This window comes from Acinonyx jubatus, chromosome A1 (assembly GCF_027475565.1).
Source record: "Acinonyx jubatus isolate Ajub_Pintada_27869175 chromosome A1, VMU_Ajub_asm_v1.0, whole genome shotgun sequence".
Classification (NCBI taxonomy): domain Eukaryota; kingdom Metazoa; phylum Chordata; class Mammalia; order Carnivora; family Felidae; genus Acinonyx; species Acinonyx jubatus.
Window position 1 is genome coordinate 228,676,581 of NC_069380.1, and position 17,972 is coordinate 228,694,552.

Below are 17,972 nucleotides of genomic sequence, written 5' to 3' on the forward strand. Positions count from 1 at the left end.
AAAAAAATTAAAATAAATGCAACAATTTAAAAAGTCTCACAAGTTACTAGTGCCTTCTTTTTTAATGTTTATTTATTTGGGGGAGAGACAGACAGAGCACAAGGAGGGGAGAAGCAGAGAGAGAGGGAGACAGAGAATCCCAAGCAGGCTCCAGGCTGAGCTGGCAGCACAGAGCCCAACGCAGGGCTCGAGCCCATGAACTGCGAGGTTATGGCCTGAGCCGAAGTCGGATGCCCAACTGAATGAGTCGCCCAAATACCCCACAAATGCCTTTCGAATTCTCAGTCACTCATTCAAATATAATAACTGCTGAAGACAGAATAATCTGGACCTGGAAGTGCCAGGAGCACACTAGCATTTAATGTCTACCGGTCTTCAAACTGACGACCACCCATTCCAGACAGATCTTTTATAAAAAAATTTTTAATGTTTATTTATTTTTGAGAGAGAGAGAGAGAGAGAGAGAGAGAAAGCATCAGCAGGGGAGGGGCAGAGAGAGAGGGAGGCACAGAATCGGAAGCAGGCTCCAGGCTCCGAGCCATCAGCACAGAGCCCGATGCGGGGCTCGAACTCACAAACTGCCAGATTGTGATCTGAGCCACAGTCGGACGCTCAACTGCCTGAGCCACCCAGGAGCCCCATGCAGATAGACCTTAACACCCTGTTGGATGCTTAGGTATTAGTCATACCCATCAGACTGTGAATATTCAAATCTTAGGCTTTAGAAATATGGTTACAACAACTTTTGTCCGTATAGACCGACATCTCTTCGGGTAACAAGACGGACAGGTAGTCAGAAATATCCAAAAGAGAAAGAAACCAGGCAGATCATCCAAATCGACTTTGGCAATCCATGGGACAACAGATGTTACAGACAGATGGCACCCAGAGTGGAGAAAACTCCAAACAACAGGGACAGGGAGACCCACATGTTTTAACAAGTGTCTTACTAGGGTATGAGATTGGAAATCAGATTAGAGATTGTATTAACACAAACTTAGTTTCAATGGTATATTCTTTTTTCAAAACAAATATTATTTTGCCACTCAATCATTGCAGATTCAACTGAAACCTTTATGCCAGGGGAGAGGGTAGGTTCTGGAAAAATTGGCCTCAATGGACTGAAAACGTTAGGCTTTGGGAGAGAGTCAACATAAATTCAGTTACGTTGTGGACATTTATTTCATTACCTTTCTATATAAAGCCAGCATCACCCTCTGTTTCCTTGATACACAAAAGTACCTGATGTATGGCTCCATAGCTTCACGGGACTCAATACCGATTGTTTTTAAGATGTGACGTAAACATTTGGCTTCAGATCTGTGACATCTGGATCTACTTCATCATTCTGGCTGCGGTTCAGGAGTTGGTGATTGTTTCCTGTGATTTAAAACATATTCAAACCAATGAAGTGTGGGTTTCTTTTTTTCTTTTTGGTGTTTTATTGGTTTTTATTTTATTTTGTTTTTTAAATGTTTATTTCTTATTAAGAGACAGAGCATGAGCAGGGGAGGGGCAGAGAGAGGAGGAGACACAGAATCCGAAGGAGGCTCCAGGCTGTGAGCTGTCAGGACAGAGCCCGATGCGGGGCTCAAACTCACAGACCATGAGATCATGACCTAAGCCGAAGTCGGACGCTTAACCGACTGAGCCACCCAGGCGCCCCTATTAGTTTTTATTTTAAACAGTTTTCCACAAGATCATCAGCATAAATAATATTAAATAAAATATAGACTTAAATGTCTGAAAATATGTCCGTTTTTAAAATGAGCGCTGAGAATTCATTTTGTTTAAAACTCAGCATTGTTAAGGAAAAAGATACATTGTGACGCTCTATTTTTGAGGTTGAAATGCATGGTCCTAGGTGAATTCTTCAGCTTTTTGTAACTCAACTCTCTTCTTCTAGATTTGTGTAAGTAACGCAAGTCCATGCTGATGTATGAATGGGTAGAATTTGAATTTGGGGATATGTGAGGTCCTGTAGCTAAATTGGGCTCAGCGCTCGGTGAGCATGGTCTGAATGACCTAAATTCCAGAACCACTGGGGAAGCCAGATTCTTCTGAAGACAGGCAGGTGGAAAAGGATTTGGAAAATAAATAAGTGGCTAACAGTGGGATAGGATATTATATTACTAAATGTATGGGTTGCCCTCTGGCTGTAAACCCACTCATTTAGAAAGCAGATGTTGTGCTTGTGAGTATAAATTAATGTTTCATTTTTCATTTAAGACCCAGGCAATTGGCTTCCAGAGAACACTGGCCAGATACGGTCAGGAAGCTCAGTTTCATGATAAAATTCTCCAGCACATTCCCACAGCTTTCTGCTCTAATACTTGGAATTCCTGAAATACAGACTTACGCTTTTGATCATGGAAGCATGATGTTCTTAATGGCACTGGTTGATGCTAGATCCAGAAAACAGGCTCTATGGAAGGAGAGAGGAAACCTTGAGCACAATATTTTAGATTGGGAGCCTAAGTGGATTTGTATAATACCATTGAAAGATAGCGAATTAGTCCATGCACAAGCCAAACCATTGCATTTCAAGACTGACAAGCTGGCTTCCTCTGTTCTCGCTAAAACTGCACCTGCTCTTCTGGTCGTTTAAGTAACTTCTGTACGATGCAGTAGGCACAGTAATGAGCTGATCCTCTGTTCCTTGATCTGTGAAATAGGGATATTAAGAATGGAGACCACATACTGAACCGAGTTCCAGGTTCATAACTGTGAGCTCTAACGATGTAACTCCCAAGCAACGGGGACTGAGATCCATTCTATCCCAAGGAATCTCCAGCAGCACCTTGGGACAGAAGGGGAGTGCACTGGGAAGGAACCTGTTGAACAACAGAGGGTCATAGCTAAAATCTAGTCTTGAAAAACTTGAACATCATGTTTCCCCCTCTTAGAAGTGGGGGTGAGAATAATTCCAAACTTGAGGAGAGGAGTCAGTGAGCCAGTGGGATCAATGCCTTGTCGCTGCTAGTGTTTTCAGTTGTTAAGTCGTATCCAAGGGCTGAAATGTGACCATTTTCGACCCACAGAAATGGCAGTTTTATGTTTCATGCTAGTCATCGATCAAACAATCAGTCACAGGGTTTGGAGGAAGTGTCTTCTCACCTATGATCCGTGATGGCCGCCCGCTTACAGCAGCCCTGTTGCCACAAGTCGCACCGTGGTTCTTCTGAAGCTCCGCCATATCCACCCCCATGGCCGAGTGGCCACACCCATAGAAAGAGGGAGAGACAGGAGATGCCCTCAGAGAGGCAGGCAGCAACTATCTGGGAATAGAAGCAATTCTACCAAATGGGCGGGTCAAGTGGGGACTCCACTGTGCAAAACAGTTGGGTGGTTCCCCAAAAAGATAAACATAGAATTTTCATATGGCCCAACAATTCCATTCCTAGGAATATCCCCAAGAGATTGAACACAGAGGCTTAAGCGGACACCTGTATAGCAATATTCATAGCGGCATTACTCACAATAGCTAAAGAGTAGAAATAACCCAAGTGTCAATCAGCAGATGAACCGGTAAACGAGGGGCACCTGGGCGGCTCAGGCTGTCCAAACAACTGACTTCTGATTTCGGCTCAGGTCATGATCTTATCGTTCATGAAATCGAGCCCTGAGTCAGTCTCTGCACTGACAGTGCAGAGCCTGCTTGGGATTCTCTCTCTCCCTCTCTCTCTGCTCTTCCCTTGCTTGTGCGAGCTCTCTCTCTCTCTCCCAATGTAAATAAATAAACTTTAAAAGAAGAGATAAACAGGTAAACGAAATGTGGTTTATGAAAATATCCCTACAACACAGTGTTGTTCAGACCTGAAAAGGAATGGAGTTCTGATACATGCTTCAAAATGGGTGAACCCTGAAAACACTGTAAGGGAAAGATGACCGACACAAAAGGGTCAATACTACGTGAGTCCGATTAGATGAGGCAGCAGAGAAGGCAAAATTTATAGAGATGGAAAGTGGAACAGAGGATGCCTGGGCTGGGGAGTTCATGGATACAGAATCTGTTTGGGATGATTAAAAAGTTCTAGAAATAGCAGTGATGGTTAGACAACACTGGGAACGTACTCAGTCCCACTGATTGTACGCTTAAAATGGTTAGAATGGTAAATGTTATGTATATTACCACGATTTTTAAAATCTATCATAAAAAGAAAGAGGCAGAGGTTGGGGGTACTACCACAGTTATGTTCTGGTGCCATCCGTGGGTAAACACGGTGACAGTCTCCATCGGGATTCACTCACTGTTAAATTCTAAATCAGCCCTCCTTATTAGAATCAGCTTGCGTTCGGGCTAATAGACAAACATTATGAATCTAGATACCTTTAGAATCTAAATAGACCATTGCCATTCAAATTTACAGGCCATTGAATGTAACACTATGCAGTGGAATTCTAAGGTCGAACACAAACCTCAAAAGTAGATTTCACTTTCTTCTTCCTCCCTCTCTCTTTTTCTTTTTCTTTCTTTTTTCTCTTTCTTTCTTTCTTCTTTCTTTCTTTCTTTTCCTTCCTTCCTTTCCTTTCTTTCTATTTTTCTTTCTTTCTTCTTTCTTTCTTTCCCTTCCTTCCTTCTTCCTTCCTTTCCTTTCTTTCTATTTTTTCTTTCTTCTTCCTTTCCTTTCCTTTCCTTTCCTTTCCTTTCCTTTCCTTTCCAGTTTTCTTTCTTTCTTTCTTAAAGGGCAGACGGTGCTTGGGGAAAATTGTCAGAGACTAGAAATTCTAACCCCTCAGGGCATCAAAGTTGTGCTTGATTGCCTGTAGTTGAGAATTTTGAAGACCGATTCAATCACTGGTGGCTAATTCAGAGGGAACAAGCTGATTACGACTGGTATGCTTCCAGAATGTTAAAAAATAAAAATGCCTTCCTGGATGGGACCAGTGTCTGTGCAGGTGAGCCCCTTCCAGGAGCATGCTGTGGGGGACAGCCGTCTCCTCTGCCCCCAAGTAGGAATGTGACCAGAGTTTAGTTCGGCTAGCTCAGCTGGGCAATTTCACCTGAAAACATACTACTCTGTTTTTTCTGTGCTCTGTGTTTTGTGTCGCAAAACACCCCTGCAAGTCACAGGGGTCACACCCAGATCTCCTGGATGTGCCCTCAGGTGCTCTTATCTGGTGCAGGCTGAGTGCCAGGCCCCACAAAGAGTTCCCAGCAGGATCCCAAGGATGAATAGCAACATGTCTCCCTGTTTTTCCAGGAACAGAATGAATGGACCTCTTGTGAAATCACTCTCCAAGCGAGTTCTCTTTGGGGTTTTAAATCATATCTAAGAGAGCAAAAATTAAAAAAAAAAAAAAAAAAAAAAAGCAGAACAGTGCAGACAAGCCAGCAAGGATTTTAGGGGGAAGGATCCTCAGGCCCATGGGGCTAAGCCTTCCAAAGACCTAGAGTGTGAGCTACGGAGAAACCTAGTGATTCTTTTGCTGGGCTGCAGGAATGGGGATTTTTACATTTCTAATTGGATTTCTTGCTTATTGCAAAAAAAAAAAAAATGTAGTATCAAATAACAAATAAGGAAGAAGAAAGTCATCCAAAACTCAGCCTCTTAATAAATCAGCAATTTTGATTTGCCCATGTTCCCATTCAAATGTTGTGAATAAAAATATTTAATTTTATATCATTATAATCATGGCAAAGAGATATTTTAATAAATTTCATTTCCCTTAAGATGTTAAGCATTTTCTTGTTATTCTGTAGTTATCATTTTAATAACTGTTGAGCTGATATATAGCACAGGGCCCAGAAATAAAGACATTTGGTAAATATTTGTTTAAAAGATGAATTAATATACTTTACTTCTCTATGCCCTTATTTGGGGAAGCATTGAATGTGATTTCATTTCTACTATTATAAATAATGTTTAATAGGTATCTTTGTGATTCTTGTCTATCCTACTTTTTGCATAATTTCATAGGGAAAGTTCTCAGAAGTAGGAGTCCTAGGTCGGCAGCTATGAAATGCATTAGCAAATTGCTTTTTAAGGAGATTGTATGGATTTGCTGCAGTTAGCAATACACAAATCTGCTGGTTTTTACATATCTTGACCAGCACTGCTATTTAAGATCTTTTTTTTAATGTTTACTAATTTAATAGGTATAGAAAGACTTCCAGTTGAAAAGCTCTCTCTTCCAAAATAATTATAGGGGCATCTGGGTGGCTCAGTTGGTTGAGAATCCGACTACAGCTCAGTCATGACCTTACAGTTTGTGGGTTCGAGCCCCACATGGGGCTCTGTGCTGACAGCTCAGAGCCTGGAGTCTGCTTCGGATTCTCAGTCTCCCTCTCTCTCTCTGCTCCTCCCCCACTCAGTCTTTCTCTCTCTCTCTCTCAAAAATAAATAGACTTTAAAAAATTAAAATAAAATAAAGTAATAATGGAGTAACTTTAGCTTTTCATCTTCGTTTTATAAGCCTTTTCCTGTGACCCTGACACAGAACCTAACCAGCTTTGAATGTTGGTCAATCAACCCCATGTCAGTGGTTAGACACCTTCCAAGGGAGCTGGTGGGGCATCTCTCTGTCCTGCAAACGGGACAGGTGTCAGGCCCGGGACTCTCCTGAACCACTCTGAGCACAGAGCCTGTCGGGGCCTGCTGGCTGCGAGGTGACAGAAATGCTCGGAAGGGTGGAGCGGAGGCTGAAGCTTCAGGGCAGCCGGCAGACAAGGCTCTCGGGTGGGGCCGGCACTAGGTGGTTCTTCCGGATTATCCTCCCTGGAGCCCGGGAAGGGCTCAGGGCACCTCACGCTGAACACGGGCGGGGCTCTATGCCTCACATGTCCCAAAGGTTACTTTATTGCGTTGTCCCAGCAGTGTGAAAGGCTGCCTGATTTTCATCCTACGTTGCAAAATGTGGAAACGGGGCCCCGGGAAACGTGATTTGCCCACCGCCCCTGAGCCGTCGGGATCCAGGATCAGGAGATCGGATTCCAAAGCCCCCGCTCAGAGGACCGTCCTTGGGGTGCCGAGGCACAGGAAGACCTGGGCTTCAAAGTTTTTACTGGAATAACAGAGGGACGGCACAAATACATTCCATGATTACACCTTGTCTTCCAATAGGTTTTTTTTTTTTTTAGAAATTAATATTAAAATACCCATGGATGATGATGATGATGCACACTGCCTGGCTGGATCCTAATATCTTGTTATTTTTTATTTTTGTATTTTTTAAATCAACGAATATTTATTTGCGAGAGAGCAAGGGAGAGCCCAGGTTGGGTTGAGTTGGGGGGGAGGGGCAGAGAGAGAGGGAGAGAGAACCCCAAGTGGGCGCCTCGCTGTCAGCTGATCTCACCACGGTGAAATCATGATCTGAGCTGCAAGCGAGTCAGACGTCCAACGGACTGAGACACCCAGGCGCCCTGATCCTAGTATTTTGAAAACTGGGACCCAAGGCCGGTGTTATGGGTCCCACTACAAATGAGGAAACTGAGGCTCAGAGACTGAGAGACTGGCACAGGCGCGGTCTGAAGCCAGAGCTTCTCGCTCCCTGGAACAACGGGCTGGGCGGCAACACTGACCCCTGGGGGTGCTGAGGGCTAAGTGCTCAGTGCTCGGTGCTCGGTGCGGCACAGACTCCTGGATGATGACCGAGGCGCGGCCGAGCCCACCGGCGCGAGAAGGTGGAAATGGAGGTCGGGTGCAGGGAACGTTTGCTTCGCAGAAGACCAGAGATGGGAGCTGAGGAAGGAGGCGGAGGGGAGAGGAGGGAGCCACCTGTGCGCCCCTTTGCTCCAGTGGGGCAGGGAGCTGGCGCCCTCTAGCGCCCAGGAGACGCCCGGCACCCCAACCCACAGGCTGAAAAGTCCCCCTTGGAGTCGCACTGTGTGGACGGATGACAAGACCCAGGCGGGGGGCTGCTCGGCCCTCATAACAGTTGATTTTCCAGGACACCCTACCCACCCCCCGCCCCGGCCCCCGCTGCCTCACACGTTGTTTGCCTCCACCACTCGGCTTTTCTCAGTTCAGGTCAACCTTTTCGGTCTTGGATTAAACTGGGAGAAAATCTGAAAGGGGACGTGGAGGGTGCCTTCTCCTCATTGTTCTAGACCGGGTCTCTCAACACCATCCACACAAGCCGGCCCACCTGTAGGGGCGACACCTGTGCACTGTGGGACGTCTGGCAACATCTCCAGCCTGGCCCATTAGATGTCTGCAGACGCTGCCCCCTTGTCCCTGGGGACAAGGTCACCCCTGGGTGAGAACAGCTACGCTACAGGGGCCTGCCGAGCTGCTCCGCAGGGGGAAATGGACAGATAAGTGCGTGGATTAACAAGTTAGTAGCTTAAAAGTGATCCGTGCCGTGGCGCTGCTCGATTGAATAATAGAGCGTTGACTGAGTTTCTGTGAATATTACCTTCCAGATAAGACTGTGAATTGTGTCATTCGAACCGGATTGAAACTCACCCCGTTTTGGTCTTTCTTGCAGCAGAAAATAACCCCAGGACGTGTCCTCTCCGGCTTCCGGTTCCAAACCACTGTGTGTTGTCTCTAAACAGCAGCTGCGGGACCCCCAAAGTGGGGGCATCTCAGTGGTTCTGGGTGACGTCGTAAATGCTGGGGCTCGGAGCCGCCAGCCAAGAAAGAATTCTTGAGACGTCTTTGGTGCAAAAAGGTGGTTTTATGAAGGCACGGGGACAGCAGCCGTGGGCAGAAAGAGCTGCACTGGGGTTGCGACAGGCGACTGATTACATACCTTCAAGTTGGGAGGGGGTCAGGGACAGTGGAAGTCTTTAAGGTATTTTGGAAACAAGATTTCCAGGACCTTGAGGGGCTAGCTGCTGTTAGGAAAAGGTTATTTATTACTGTGTATTTAGTAAAACCTGAGTCATGAGACCCTTGAGATGTATATTAGGGGGCCATAAGCTTGGAGTGTGATTGCCAGCATATGTCTTGCGGTGGGGGGTGTAGAGATAAAGGAAGTTTCCAAAGGAATTTTTATATGTTAAAGTAGACTTAATAGGATCCTGGGGGGTCGGGATAATGTTAAGCTACAATTGCCTTTTGCCCTGAGCAAAGTGTCATCATCGAGGCAGCTGAGCTCCTAGAGGAATGTCACTGTGCCTGTTTCAAGGACTTGTCCACGGGCTGTAAGATGTAAGGAGATTTATTGTTTTTCCTTTTGCCTTTGTTTCTCACATCACTGGGTACATCCCTGCATCCGGAGGTGTTGTAGGATTTAATAAATTGGTGGGTACAAACCTCAGTGCTGTTGGGACAAATCACAAGAGAAGGGCAATTTTCCACATGGATTAAGAAGTCTACGGATGAAGGGCACCTGGGCAGTTCAGTCGGTTTAGCATCCGACTCCTGATTTCAACACAGGTCAGGATCCCAGGGTCATGGGGTCGAGCCCCCCGTGGGGCTCCGTGCTGAGTGTGGAGGCTGCTCTAGGTTCTCTCTCTCTCTCTCTCTCTCTCTCTCTCTCTCAAATAAAATAAAATTAAAAATAAAATGTCCATGGATGAATAACCTTTTCCTTCCAGTTGCCTAAGGAGAATGCTGTTCTTTAATCTCTGACAACACTATCTGACGATCTCAGTGGTTCTAGGGGGCAGAGTCCCAATGGGGGCGACCTCAGAGCGGGAAGACTCTCAGCTCATCTTCCAGAGTCTGCGCATCTGCATCTAGGTTCACCAAGGGTGCCGGCAGGCTCCTGCCAAGAGTTAAGGTTGTCTCCAGCCCCGCCATCCATCATTTCTTTAGACCGTGGAGGGAGAGTTCAAGCCAGGCAGGCGGGGCTGTCGTCCGTCCCCTCCCTGAGAGGCCTTCTGTGGCCACTCCAGGCCTGGGGACAGCCCCACCGCCTGAGGAGGGCTCACAGAAAAGGCGCTTAGGGACAGAGCCTTATCTGATGGGCGCCGTGGAGCTGGCCCTGCGAACAGAGCCGCTGGGTGACTGCTCTGGGGACTCGGACCCCACGAGGAGGGCGAGTGTGCCGAGGAATGTCGTCAGTGTGACCAGGAGAGCCCGCGTGTAGCGTGACGATGTCTTAAATTTTGTTTCTCCGCCCCAGAACACGACTGGGACTAAGACAGCCAGCTGGGTTAAGATGTAAATATAAGTCTTTCACCAAGAGAAGGATAAACTGCATGTTGGTGGAATTTGGGGTGGAGGGGAGGTCTCTCTGAGCAGAACGTGAAAGTAAACAGAAGGAAAAAAATCCACAGACCCGATGACATGAAAATTTACACTCTCTCTGCAGAAAACGCCTCCATGATAATCATCAGACTATTAGGAAATGATCCCGACATACGTAACAGCGGAATGAAGATCAGCAGAGTCAGAACCTTGGAAAGCGACGAGGAAAAGACAGGTGCGCTCAGCGCAGGAGGCGAAAGGCGTGAAGTAGGTGACTCGAAAGAAAAATTAAAAAGCCAGAAAGTCCAGGAAAAATCATCACCGAAAGGCAAACGGGGACAGCAGTTGGGTGGCACCGAAGCTTGGCTGGCAGGTGAATCAAAATGGAAGGGTGTGGCGGCCCGCGGTGGTGAGCAAGGCGGGTGGCCGTGGCGGCGGGGCTGTGACAGCGTTTCGGGCAGCGGCTGGCGATGTGCCTAGAGATTGTCAGTGCGGAGGCTCCGACCTAAAGGTCCCAGCGCTGAGAACTCAGTGGCAGCAGATAATGAGATCGGCGTCCCCGACGAGCCTCATTTCGTGGACATTCGGTGTTGGGTGACCAGCCCTCTTAGGGGTGGCGGGGGCTGTTGTGATACACGCCAACCACGCGACAGGGATGTTTTTTATGGAAGCAAACATGTGGAAAACCCTAAATGCGATACTCCTGCTCGCATTAAAAGGATTTACGTTGACCTACGTGTTCGTAAGACATTAAATCCAAAACGTTGATAGTAAGGCAATATATGTGCGATGATTTATTTATTCATGGGTCTCTTTCTGACTTTCTGCCTTACCTTGTTCAAAGCTGGGCCTTGGTCTGAATTCCCCTGGCTCCCATGAGACTCTCTCTCTCTCTGTCTCTCGTTTTTATCCCACACACATGCCATGTTCACTCCTGCCCAGCTGTTCCCCGTGGGATCCAGGTCCTTCAGGCTTCTGGTTCCACCCCAAAAACAAGTTCCCTGAAGGAGACTTGAAAGCAAAAGAGGCCTATCGTGCACCCACGGCTGTTTTAAAATATGTACATCTGGTTTCTCACTCTCCTGTGCAAATCCCTCCACTGTCTTGCTTTCATATTCAGAATAAAATCCATACTTTCTCTGTAGTTTATAAGGTCCCGTGGAATGTAAGCCTTCTCTGAATTCTCTCTGAATTCTTTCCCTCTCTCTCTTTTCTTTGCTTGGTCTACATTGAGGGCACTGGCCTCCATGCTGTCTCTAGTTAACATGCCAAGGTTATGGCCACCCCAGGGCCTTTGCACGTGCTTCTCTTGGCCCAGAAAATGCAGTCTGGCTCTCTCCCTTGCTTATTCAGGTCTCTGCTCAAATGTCACCTCTGTGAAGAAGGCTCTTCTGATCATCCCACATAGAACAGGAACTTCCCCCATCCTTCTGTGTCCTATAATTCGGCGTTATTTCCCCCCTAGCACCTCAGTCACTGTATACCGTATACCATAACTTCTACATTCACTCATTCATGTGTTTATTACCTTTTCCCAACAGAACAAAAGCTCCATGAGGGGGAGACTTCGGCTTGTTCTTTGCTGCCTCCATGGTTCCTGAAAGGATATCTGGTTCCTATGTATTGGGAGAAAGAAGAGAGGGAACGGTGGCAGAAATGAAGAAACTAGAAGATAAAAAACAAAATCAACAGGAACAATATATGTTGTTTGTTTATTTATATATGTTTAATATATATATATTTATAAATATATTAAACATATATAAATAATATGTTTATATGTGTTTAATATATATATTTATATTAAACATATATAAATAATATATATTAATATGTATATTGTATATTTATATATGTTTAATATATATATTTAATATATAAATATATAGTAAACACATAAATAACATATATATTAAACATATAGAAATATATATATTAACATATTGTATATTTATATATGTAAATATATTGTATATTTATATATGCTTAATATATATAAACATATATTTAATATGTAAATATATATTAAACACATATAAATAATATATATATTAAACATATATAAATATATATAAATGTGTGTGTATACATACACACACACACACACACACACACATATATTTATTTTAGAAAATATCCTAAAATAAACAAGTCTACTGACAAGACTGATTAAATCAAAAGAGGGCGATACAAATTCTGTTGGTGACAGAGGAGGCAAGGCCCACAGGGGATGAGTTTTAAAAATTGTGAGAGACTTCCCTGACCAACTTCATGACAATGGACTGGAAGATTCTGCTGAGGTGGGGGCCCTGCTCGGTGTCGCAGCTACCCCGATGGCCTCTGCAAGCACTGGGCACGGCAGAGACCAGCTGAGCTGGGGTGGTGGCTTCTCCAGCATTTATGACATGAGAGAAAGAACCGCACAGAGGTACAGACTAAAAAGCTGACAAATGTTACAGACACCGTAAAATCCAGAAAAATAACATGGAATTGTTATTAGTCGTAGTCGCAGTAATTGGCTGCCTGATGCACCTCTGCAGGGCTCATTTCTGCGGGTTTTTCGTCTCTGTTACTGCCCTGCTCCTATGAAAATAATTTGGTCATATCCTTTTCTGCAGAGAGAATAGAAAACTAATTCTATCTTTCCTCTAGCAAGGTCGACAGAAATTTGTTTTTTATTATTGACGGTTGAGAAACGCTTCTCTCCACCACCTCTGATAAGGGGTAAAGCCACTGGCTTTCCGCACAGTGTCTTGCTCCGTGGGTCCTCCCAGTGGGACTAGGGAGGTGTGCAGAGACCAGGGAAGCGGTCAGAGACCCTGGGTCTTTCCGGGGACCGGCAAGGGCGCAGGATCAAGCCAAGCCCTGGGAGCCTTCGTCCCCCAATCTCCCTGGATGTGGCCTCACACAGCCACTGCCTGGTAGGCACGTCCAGCTGTCCACCCCACCCCCAGGCCTTTCCTACATCCCCCCACCAGCGGGGTGTACACATGACCCCCCCCAGGCTGGAGCACTGCTTCATGCATGTGGGTCACGCATGTGAATCCTCCCTGCATCCCGGGAGCAGGACGCAGCCAGTGTAAGCTTTATTCTCCTCACGGCCAGCCCACCTCTGAGTGGGAGCCAAGCTTGGAGCAGGTAGGGACAGCTCAGGACCCCGCACAAGGAGCAAGTTGGACTGCTTGTTGGTACAGGGCTTTACCGCCGTGGTCGTGCTTCTGGGTGTGTCCCACGTGTGTCCTTCCCCCATCCCTCACCACAGCAGGTGTCCTGGGACTGGCCGTCCATGGTCAGCATCAACCCTTCTCACTGCTTGTACCATGGCAAGAAGGTTCACTTTGTTTTTGCATCTGCCGTCTTCCTGTTTGTTTTTTATGTTTGATGCCTTTTTTTTTTGTTCGTCTGTTCCTCAAGTACTGCCTTCTTTGATGTTAAATATACATACTTAAGGGTACCATTAGGATTCTCTTTCCACTCATTCACCTATATATGCCTTAGTTATTTTCATTGTGGTTGTTCTGGAAATACAATTTACCTCTTAACACATAAGAAGCTAGCTCAGATTAATACCGATTTACTTTCCGTAGCACGCAAAGATCTTGTTGTCCTACAGTGCCTTTCCCTCCCTGTCCTCTGCGGTGTTATTATCACAAATCACATCTGTGTACAGACAGACCTCAGAGATACCGTGGGTTTGGTTCCAGACTGCCACAAAAAAAAAAGCAAAACAAAAATTGCAATAAAATGAGTCACATGAATTTTTTGGTTTCCCAGTGTATATAAAAGTCATGATTACCCTATACTATAGTCTATTAAGTGTGCAATGGCATTATGTCCTTAAAAATGTACAGACCTTAATTTAAAAAATACTTTATTGGGGCACCTGGGTGGTGCCCCAGTCGGTTAAGCGTCCGACTTCAGCTCAGGTCATGATCTCGCAGTCTGTGAGTTCGAGCCCCGCGTCAGGCTCTGGGCTGACAGCTCGGAGCCTGGAGCCTGCTTCAGATTCTGTGTCTCCTTCTCTCTGCCCCTTCCCGCTCATGCCTCTCTCTCTCTCTCTCTCTCTCTCTCTCTCTGTCTCTCAAAAATAGACATTAAAATTTTGAAAAAATACTTATTGCTAAAAAATACTAACCATTACCTGAGCTTTCGGTGAGTTGTAATCATTGGTCACAGGTCACCTAACAAAAATAAGAAGAAGAAGAAAATTTGAAATATTGTGAGGACTACCAAATGTGACAGAGACCTGAAATGAGCAAATGCTACGGGAAAAAACGTATGATGAAATTTCTCAACTCGGGGTTGCCACAAACTTTCAATTTATAAAAAACGCATGGGGCGCCTGGGTGGCTCAGTCCGTGAAATGTCTGACTTTGGCTCAAGTCATGATCTCACGGCGCATGGGTTCGAGCCCCACATCAGGCTCTGTGCTGACAGGTCAGAGCCTGGAGCCTGCTTCGGGTTCTGTATCTCCCTCTCTCACTTGCACTTGTCTCTGTCTCTCTCTCTCCCTCAAAAATAAATAAACATTAAAAAAAAACCCACCATCATATCCAAGTGCAATAAAACAGGCATGACTATATACTGTGTGTCCATCAACACACATTTATAATTATTTCTTTATGCTAGTGTCACTTAAATTAGATAGGAGAAAAAGGCATAAAGTAAACATACCTTTACACTGTCGTTTATTTACCTATGTTGTTACTTTTATCGGTGCTCTTTATTTCTTTGTGTAGATTCACAGTGCTGCCTAGTGGCCCTTAATTTCAGCCTCAAAGACTCTATTTAGTATTTCTTGTGGGAGGTCTATTAGAGACGAATTGTCTCTGATTTTTAAATATGAGAATAGGAGTGCCTCGCTGGTTCAGTTGGTTGAGTGTCTGACTTCAGCTCAGGTCATGATCTCACCGTTGGTAAGTTTGAGCCCCTGATCGGGCTCACTGCTGTCACCCTGTCAACACAGAGCCCACCTCGGATCTTCTGTCCCCTTGTTTCTCTGCTCCTCCCCGGCTTGTCCTCTCTCTCTTTCTCTCCCCACCAAAATGAATAAATAAATGAAAACATTAAACATAAAATAAAATAAAATAAAATAAGAGAATATATTATTTTCTCCTGTGTTTCTGATAGTTTTCCCAGATGTAGAATTCTTTTGTTAAAAAATGCTTCTTTAATTTATTTTTGAGACAGAGAGAGAGTGTGCGAGCAGGGGAGGGGCAGAGAGAGAAGGAGACAGGATACAGAGAATCCCAAGCAGGCTCTATACCGTCAGCACCGAGCTGATGACTCGGGGCTTGAACTCGCAAACCCTGAAATCACAACCTGGGCTGAAATCAAGAGTTGGACACTCAACCAACTGACCCCCACCAGATACAGAATTCATTGTTGACAGTATATGTCTCTCAGGGCTTTGAATATGTCATACCACCAATATCTGCCATTCATGGTTTCTGGCCAGAAATCGGCTGTCAATATAAATTAGGATCGCTTGTACAAAATCAGTCACTTCTCTCTGGCTGCTTTCAAAATTCTCTCTTGGTCTGTACTTTTGACAGTTTGAAGATGATGTGTCTGTGTAGATCTCTTGAGTGTATCCTACTTGGAATTCATGGAGCTGCTTGGATGTGGAGACCAATGGTTTTCATTAAAATTTGGGAGTTTTCAGCCATTATTACTTCATCAAACATCCCTTCTGTCTCTTCCTCCCTTTCCACTCCTTTTGAGATTCCCTTTATTCATGCGTGGAGAATCGTGACCGGCTTCCACAGGTTTCTGAGACTCTGTTCATTTTTCTTCATTCCCCCCCCCCTATGTTTCTCAGACTGCTATGTTTCTTCTGTCTGCTCAGATCTGCTGTTGAACCATCGAGTGAATTTCTCCTTCTAATTATTTGACTGTTGAACTGCCAAATCTCTATTTGATTTTTAAAATTATTTCTACTTCTTTATTGGTATTCTGTATGTGGTGAGGCATCCTACTTTCCTTCAGTCCTTTACACGTGGCCTTCTTTGGCTCTTTGGATGTATTTAAACAGTATGTGTAAAGTCTTTGACCATGAAGTCCAATGTCTGCTCCTCCTCAGACACGGTAGCTATTGATTACTTCCTCCTCCCCCTGCCCTGTGTATGGACCGAGCTTTTTTGTTTCTTTGCAGGTCCCGCAATCTTTTTTGTTGAAAATCGGGCATTGAAAATAATATAATGTAGCAACTCTGAAAATAGGGTCTTTTTCTGCCTTCATCCTGGCGTGTTGTCATTGTTATTGTTGCTTGTTGTAGTTACTGTTTGTTTGTTTAGTGACTTTTCTGTAGTCATTCTACCACCCCCAGCCCCCCAAATTGTGTTCTTTTTCTGAGGTCTCTACTCAGCTTAGTGGTCAGCTAATGATTGGACAGAGATTTCCTCAAATTCCTGGAGCCAGGAAGTCCCCCAGCATTTGACGAGGGCTCTGTATGTGTTTGGGGGCAATCCTTCAACACTCAGGCAGTTGACAATACTACCTTTACCTTCCCTTTCTGCCTGTGCAAAGCTTCAAGATGAGCCAAAGGCGAGAACTTAGGACCCACTCCAGTTTTTATCCAAGCTTGCCACAACCCAGGGCACGTACACAGCTCTAACAGACGCATGGCCGTCTAAACTCCCAGGAACACCTCAGAGCTTTTCCAAGACCCTGTGAACTCTTTTTCCCACCTTTCCCTCGTAGGTTTGCTTAGTCTATAGTGTGTCCTCACTGCATCCACCACCTCAGGCAATTAAAAGTTAAACATGTCCCTATCATGGTCTTCAACAAATACCCCTTGGGGAGAAGGCTTTTTGCACAGGGCAAGCTCTAAGGTCAAATACAGATAGCCTTGCAAGTAAGATCTTTCATGGAACCATGGGAGCGGTCAAATAGTGACAATTCTTTGGAACTGGGGTTTGCAAAAGCCTCAGCTCTGGTTTGTTACCTCCAGCGGCTGCTGGTTGCCCTGGGAACACAGGCTTTCACTTTACATGGTTGTTATAGATCTGGAGAACAGAGGAGGGAGTAAGGCAAGCTAAATGCCACCAAGCTCCCTGACCTGGGACGTAGCCACTGATTTTCTGATAAGCTCCTCAGGTGACTCCACACCTTTGGTTAATTTCCAGGGTTCTGGAAAAGTCAATTCTGACCATTTTTGCCACTTTTCTCATTGATTTTATGGAGAAGAGAATTTCTGGCAAAGAGAATTGTCGTTGATGTCATTTAGCTTTCTTTTCATACATGAAATATCTTAATTATGCTGCTTTTCCGTAGCCTCGGCCTGACCTCATAGCTCTGTTTCTGATTCTTAGTACTTACCTACTCATCTCTAGGCCTAAGTTTTCACTGCCCTATCACATATATATCCCTAAAATAAGTTGGAGTAAAATGGGTGCTTAGTGAGGCATCCAAGCTAATATATATATTGGCGCCCTTATTGTTCACATAAAGAAGTTTTATCGTGAAGGATTTTATTCCCACAAAGTTGCAGCCAGCAGCATGAGCATCACCTGTGCGTTTCTTAGAGATGCACCCTCTCGGGCCCTAACCGAACCTATTTTAAACCGGAAACTGGGAGGCCCAAGCAACTGTTTTGTTACGTACTTCGGGTAACTTTTATGTTCATTAAAGTTTAGCAACCACCAGAAAAAAGAAAAAGATATATTTTACACCAGTTAAACATTCTGATCGCCTGAGAAGGCCTTTATTCTCTACCTCTACTGAGTTGAGTGAAATTGGATGAATTACTTACTGTCACATACAAGCTTTATATCCAAATCTGTAAAGTGATGGGATTAATATGGAAGAGACTGTGGGGTTGGTTTTGTTTTGTTTTTGTGTGGCATCTGAATTATCAACCTTGCTTAGAAGCACCTTCCCCACTCA

At 45.0% G+C, this 17,972-nt stretch overlaps 1 long non-coding RNA gene across 1 annotated transcript; it reads right to left on the reverse strand.

Moving 5' to 3' along the window:
- Nucleotides 1–985: 985 nt before the first annotated feature.
- LOC113603701 (uncharacterized) lies at nucleotides 986–14,370 on the reverse strand. The gene is made up of 5 exons (XR_003425397.2): nucleotides 14,227–14,370; nucleotides 13,621–13,790; nucleotides 11,614–11,701; nucleotides 2,360–2,425; nucleotides 986–1,380 (listed from the first exon to the last, which is right to left on the reverse strand). It is a non-coding gene; the product is annotated as an uncharacterized LOC113603701 (long non-coding RNA).
- Between the last annotated feature and the right edge of the window lie 3,602 nt (nucleotides 14,371–17,972).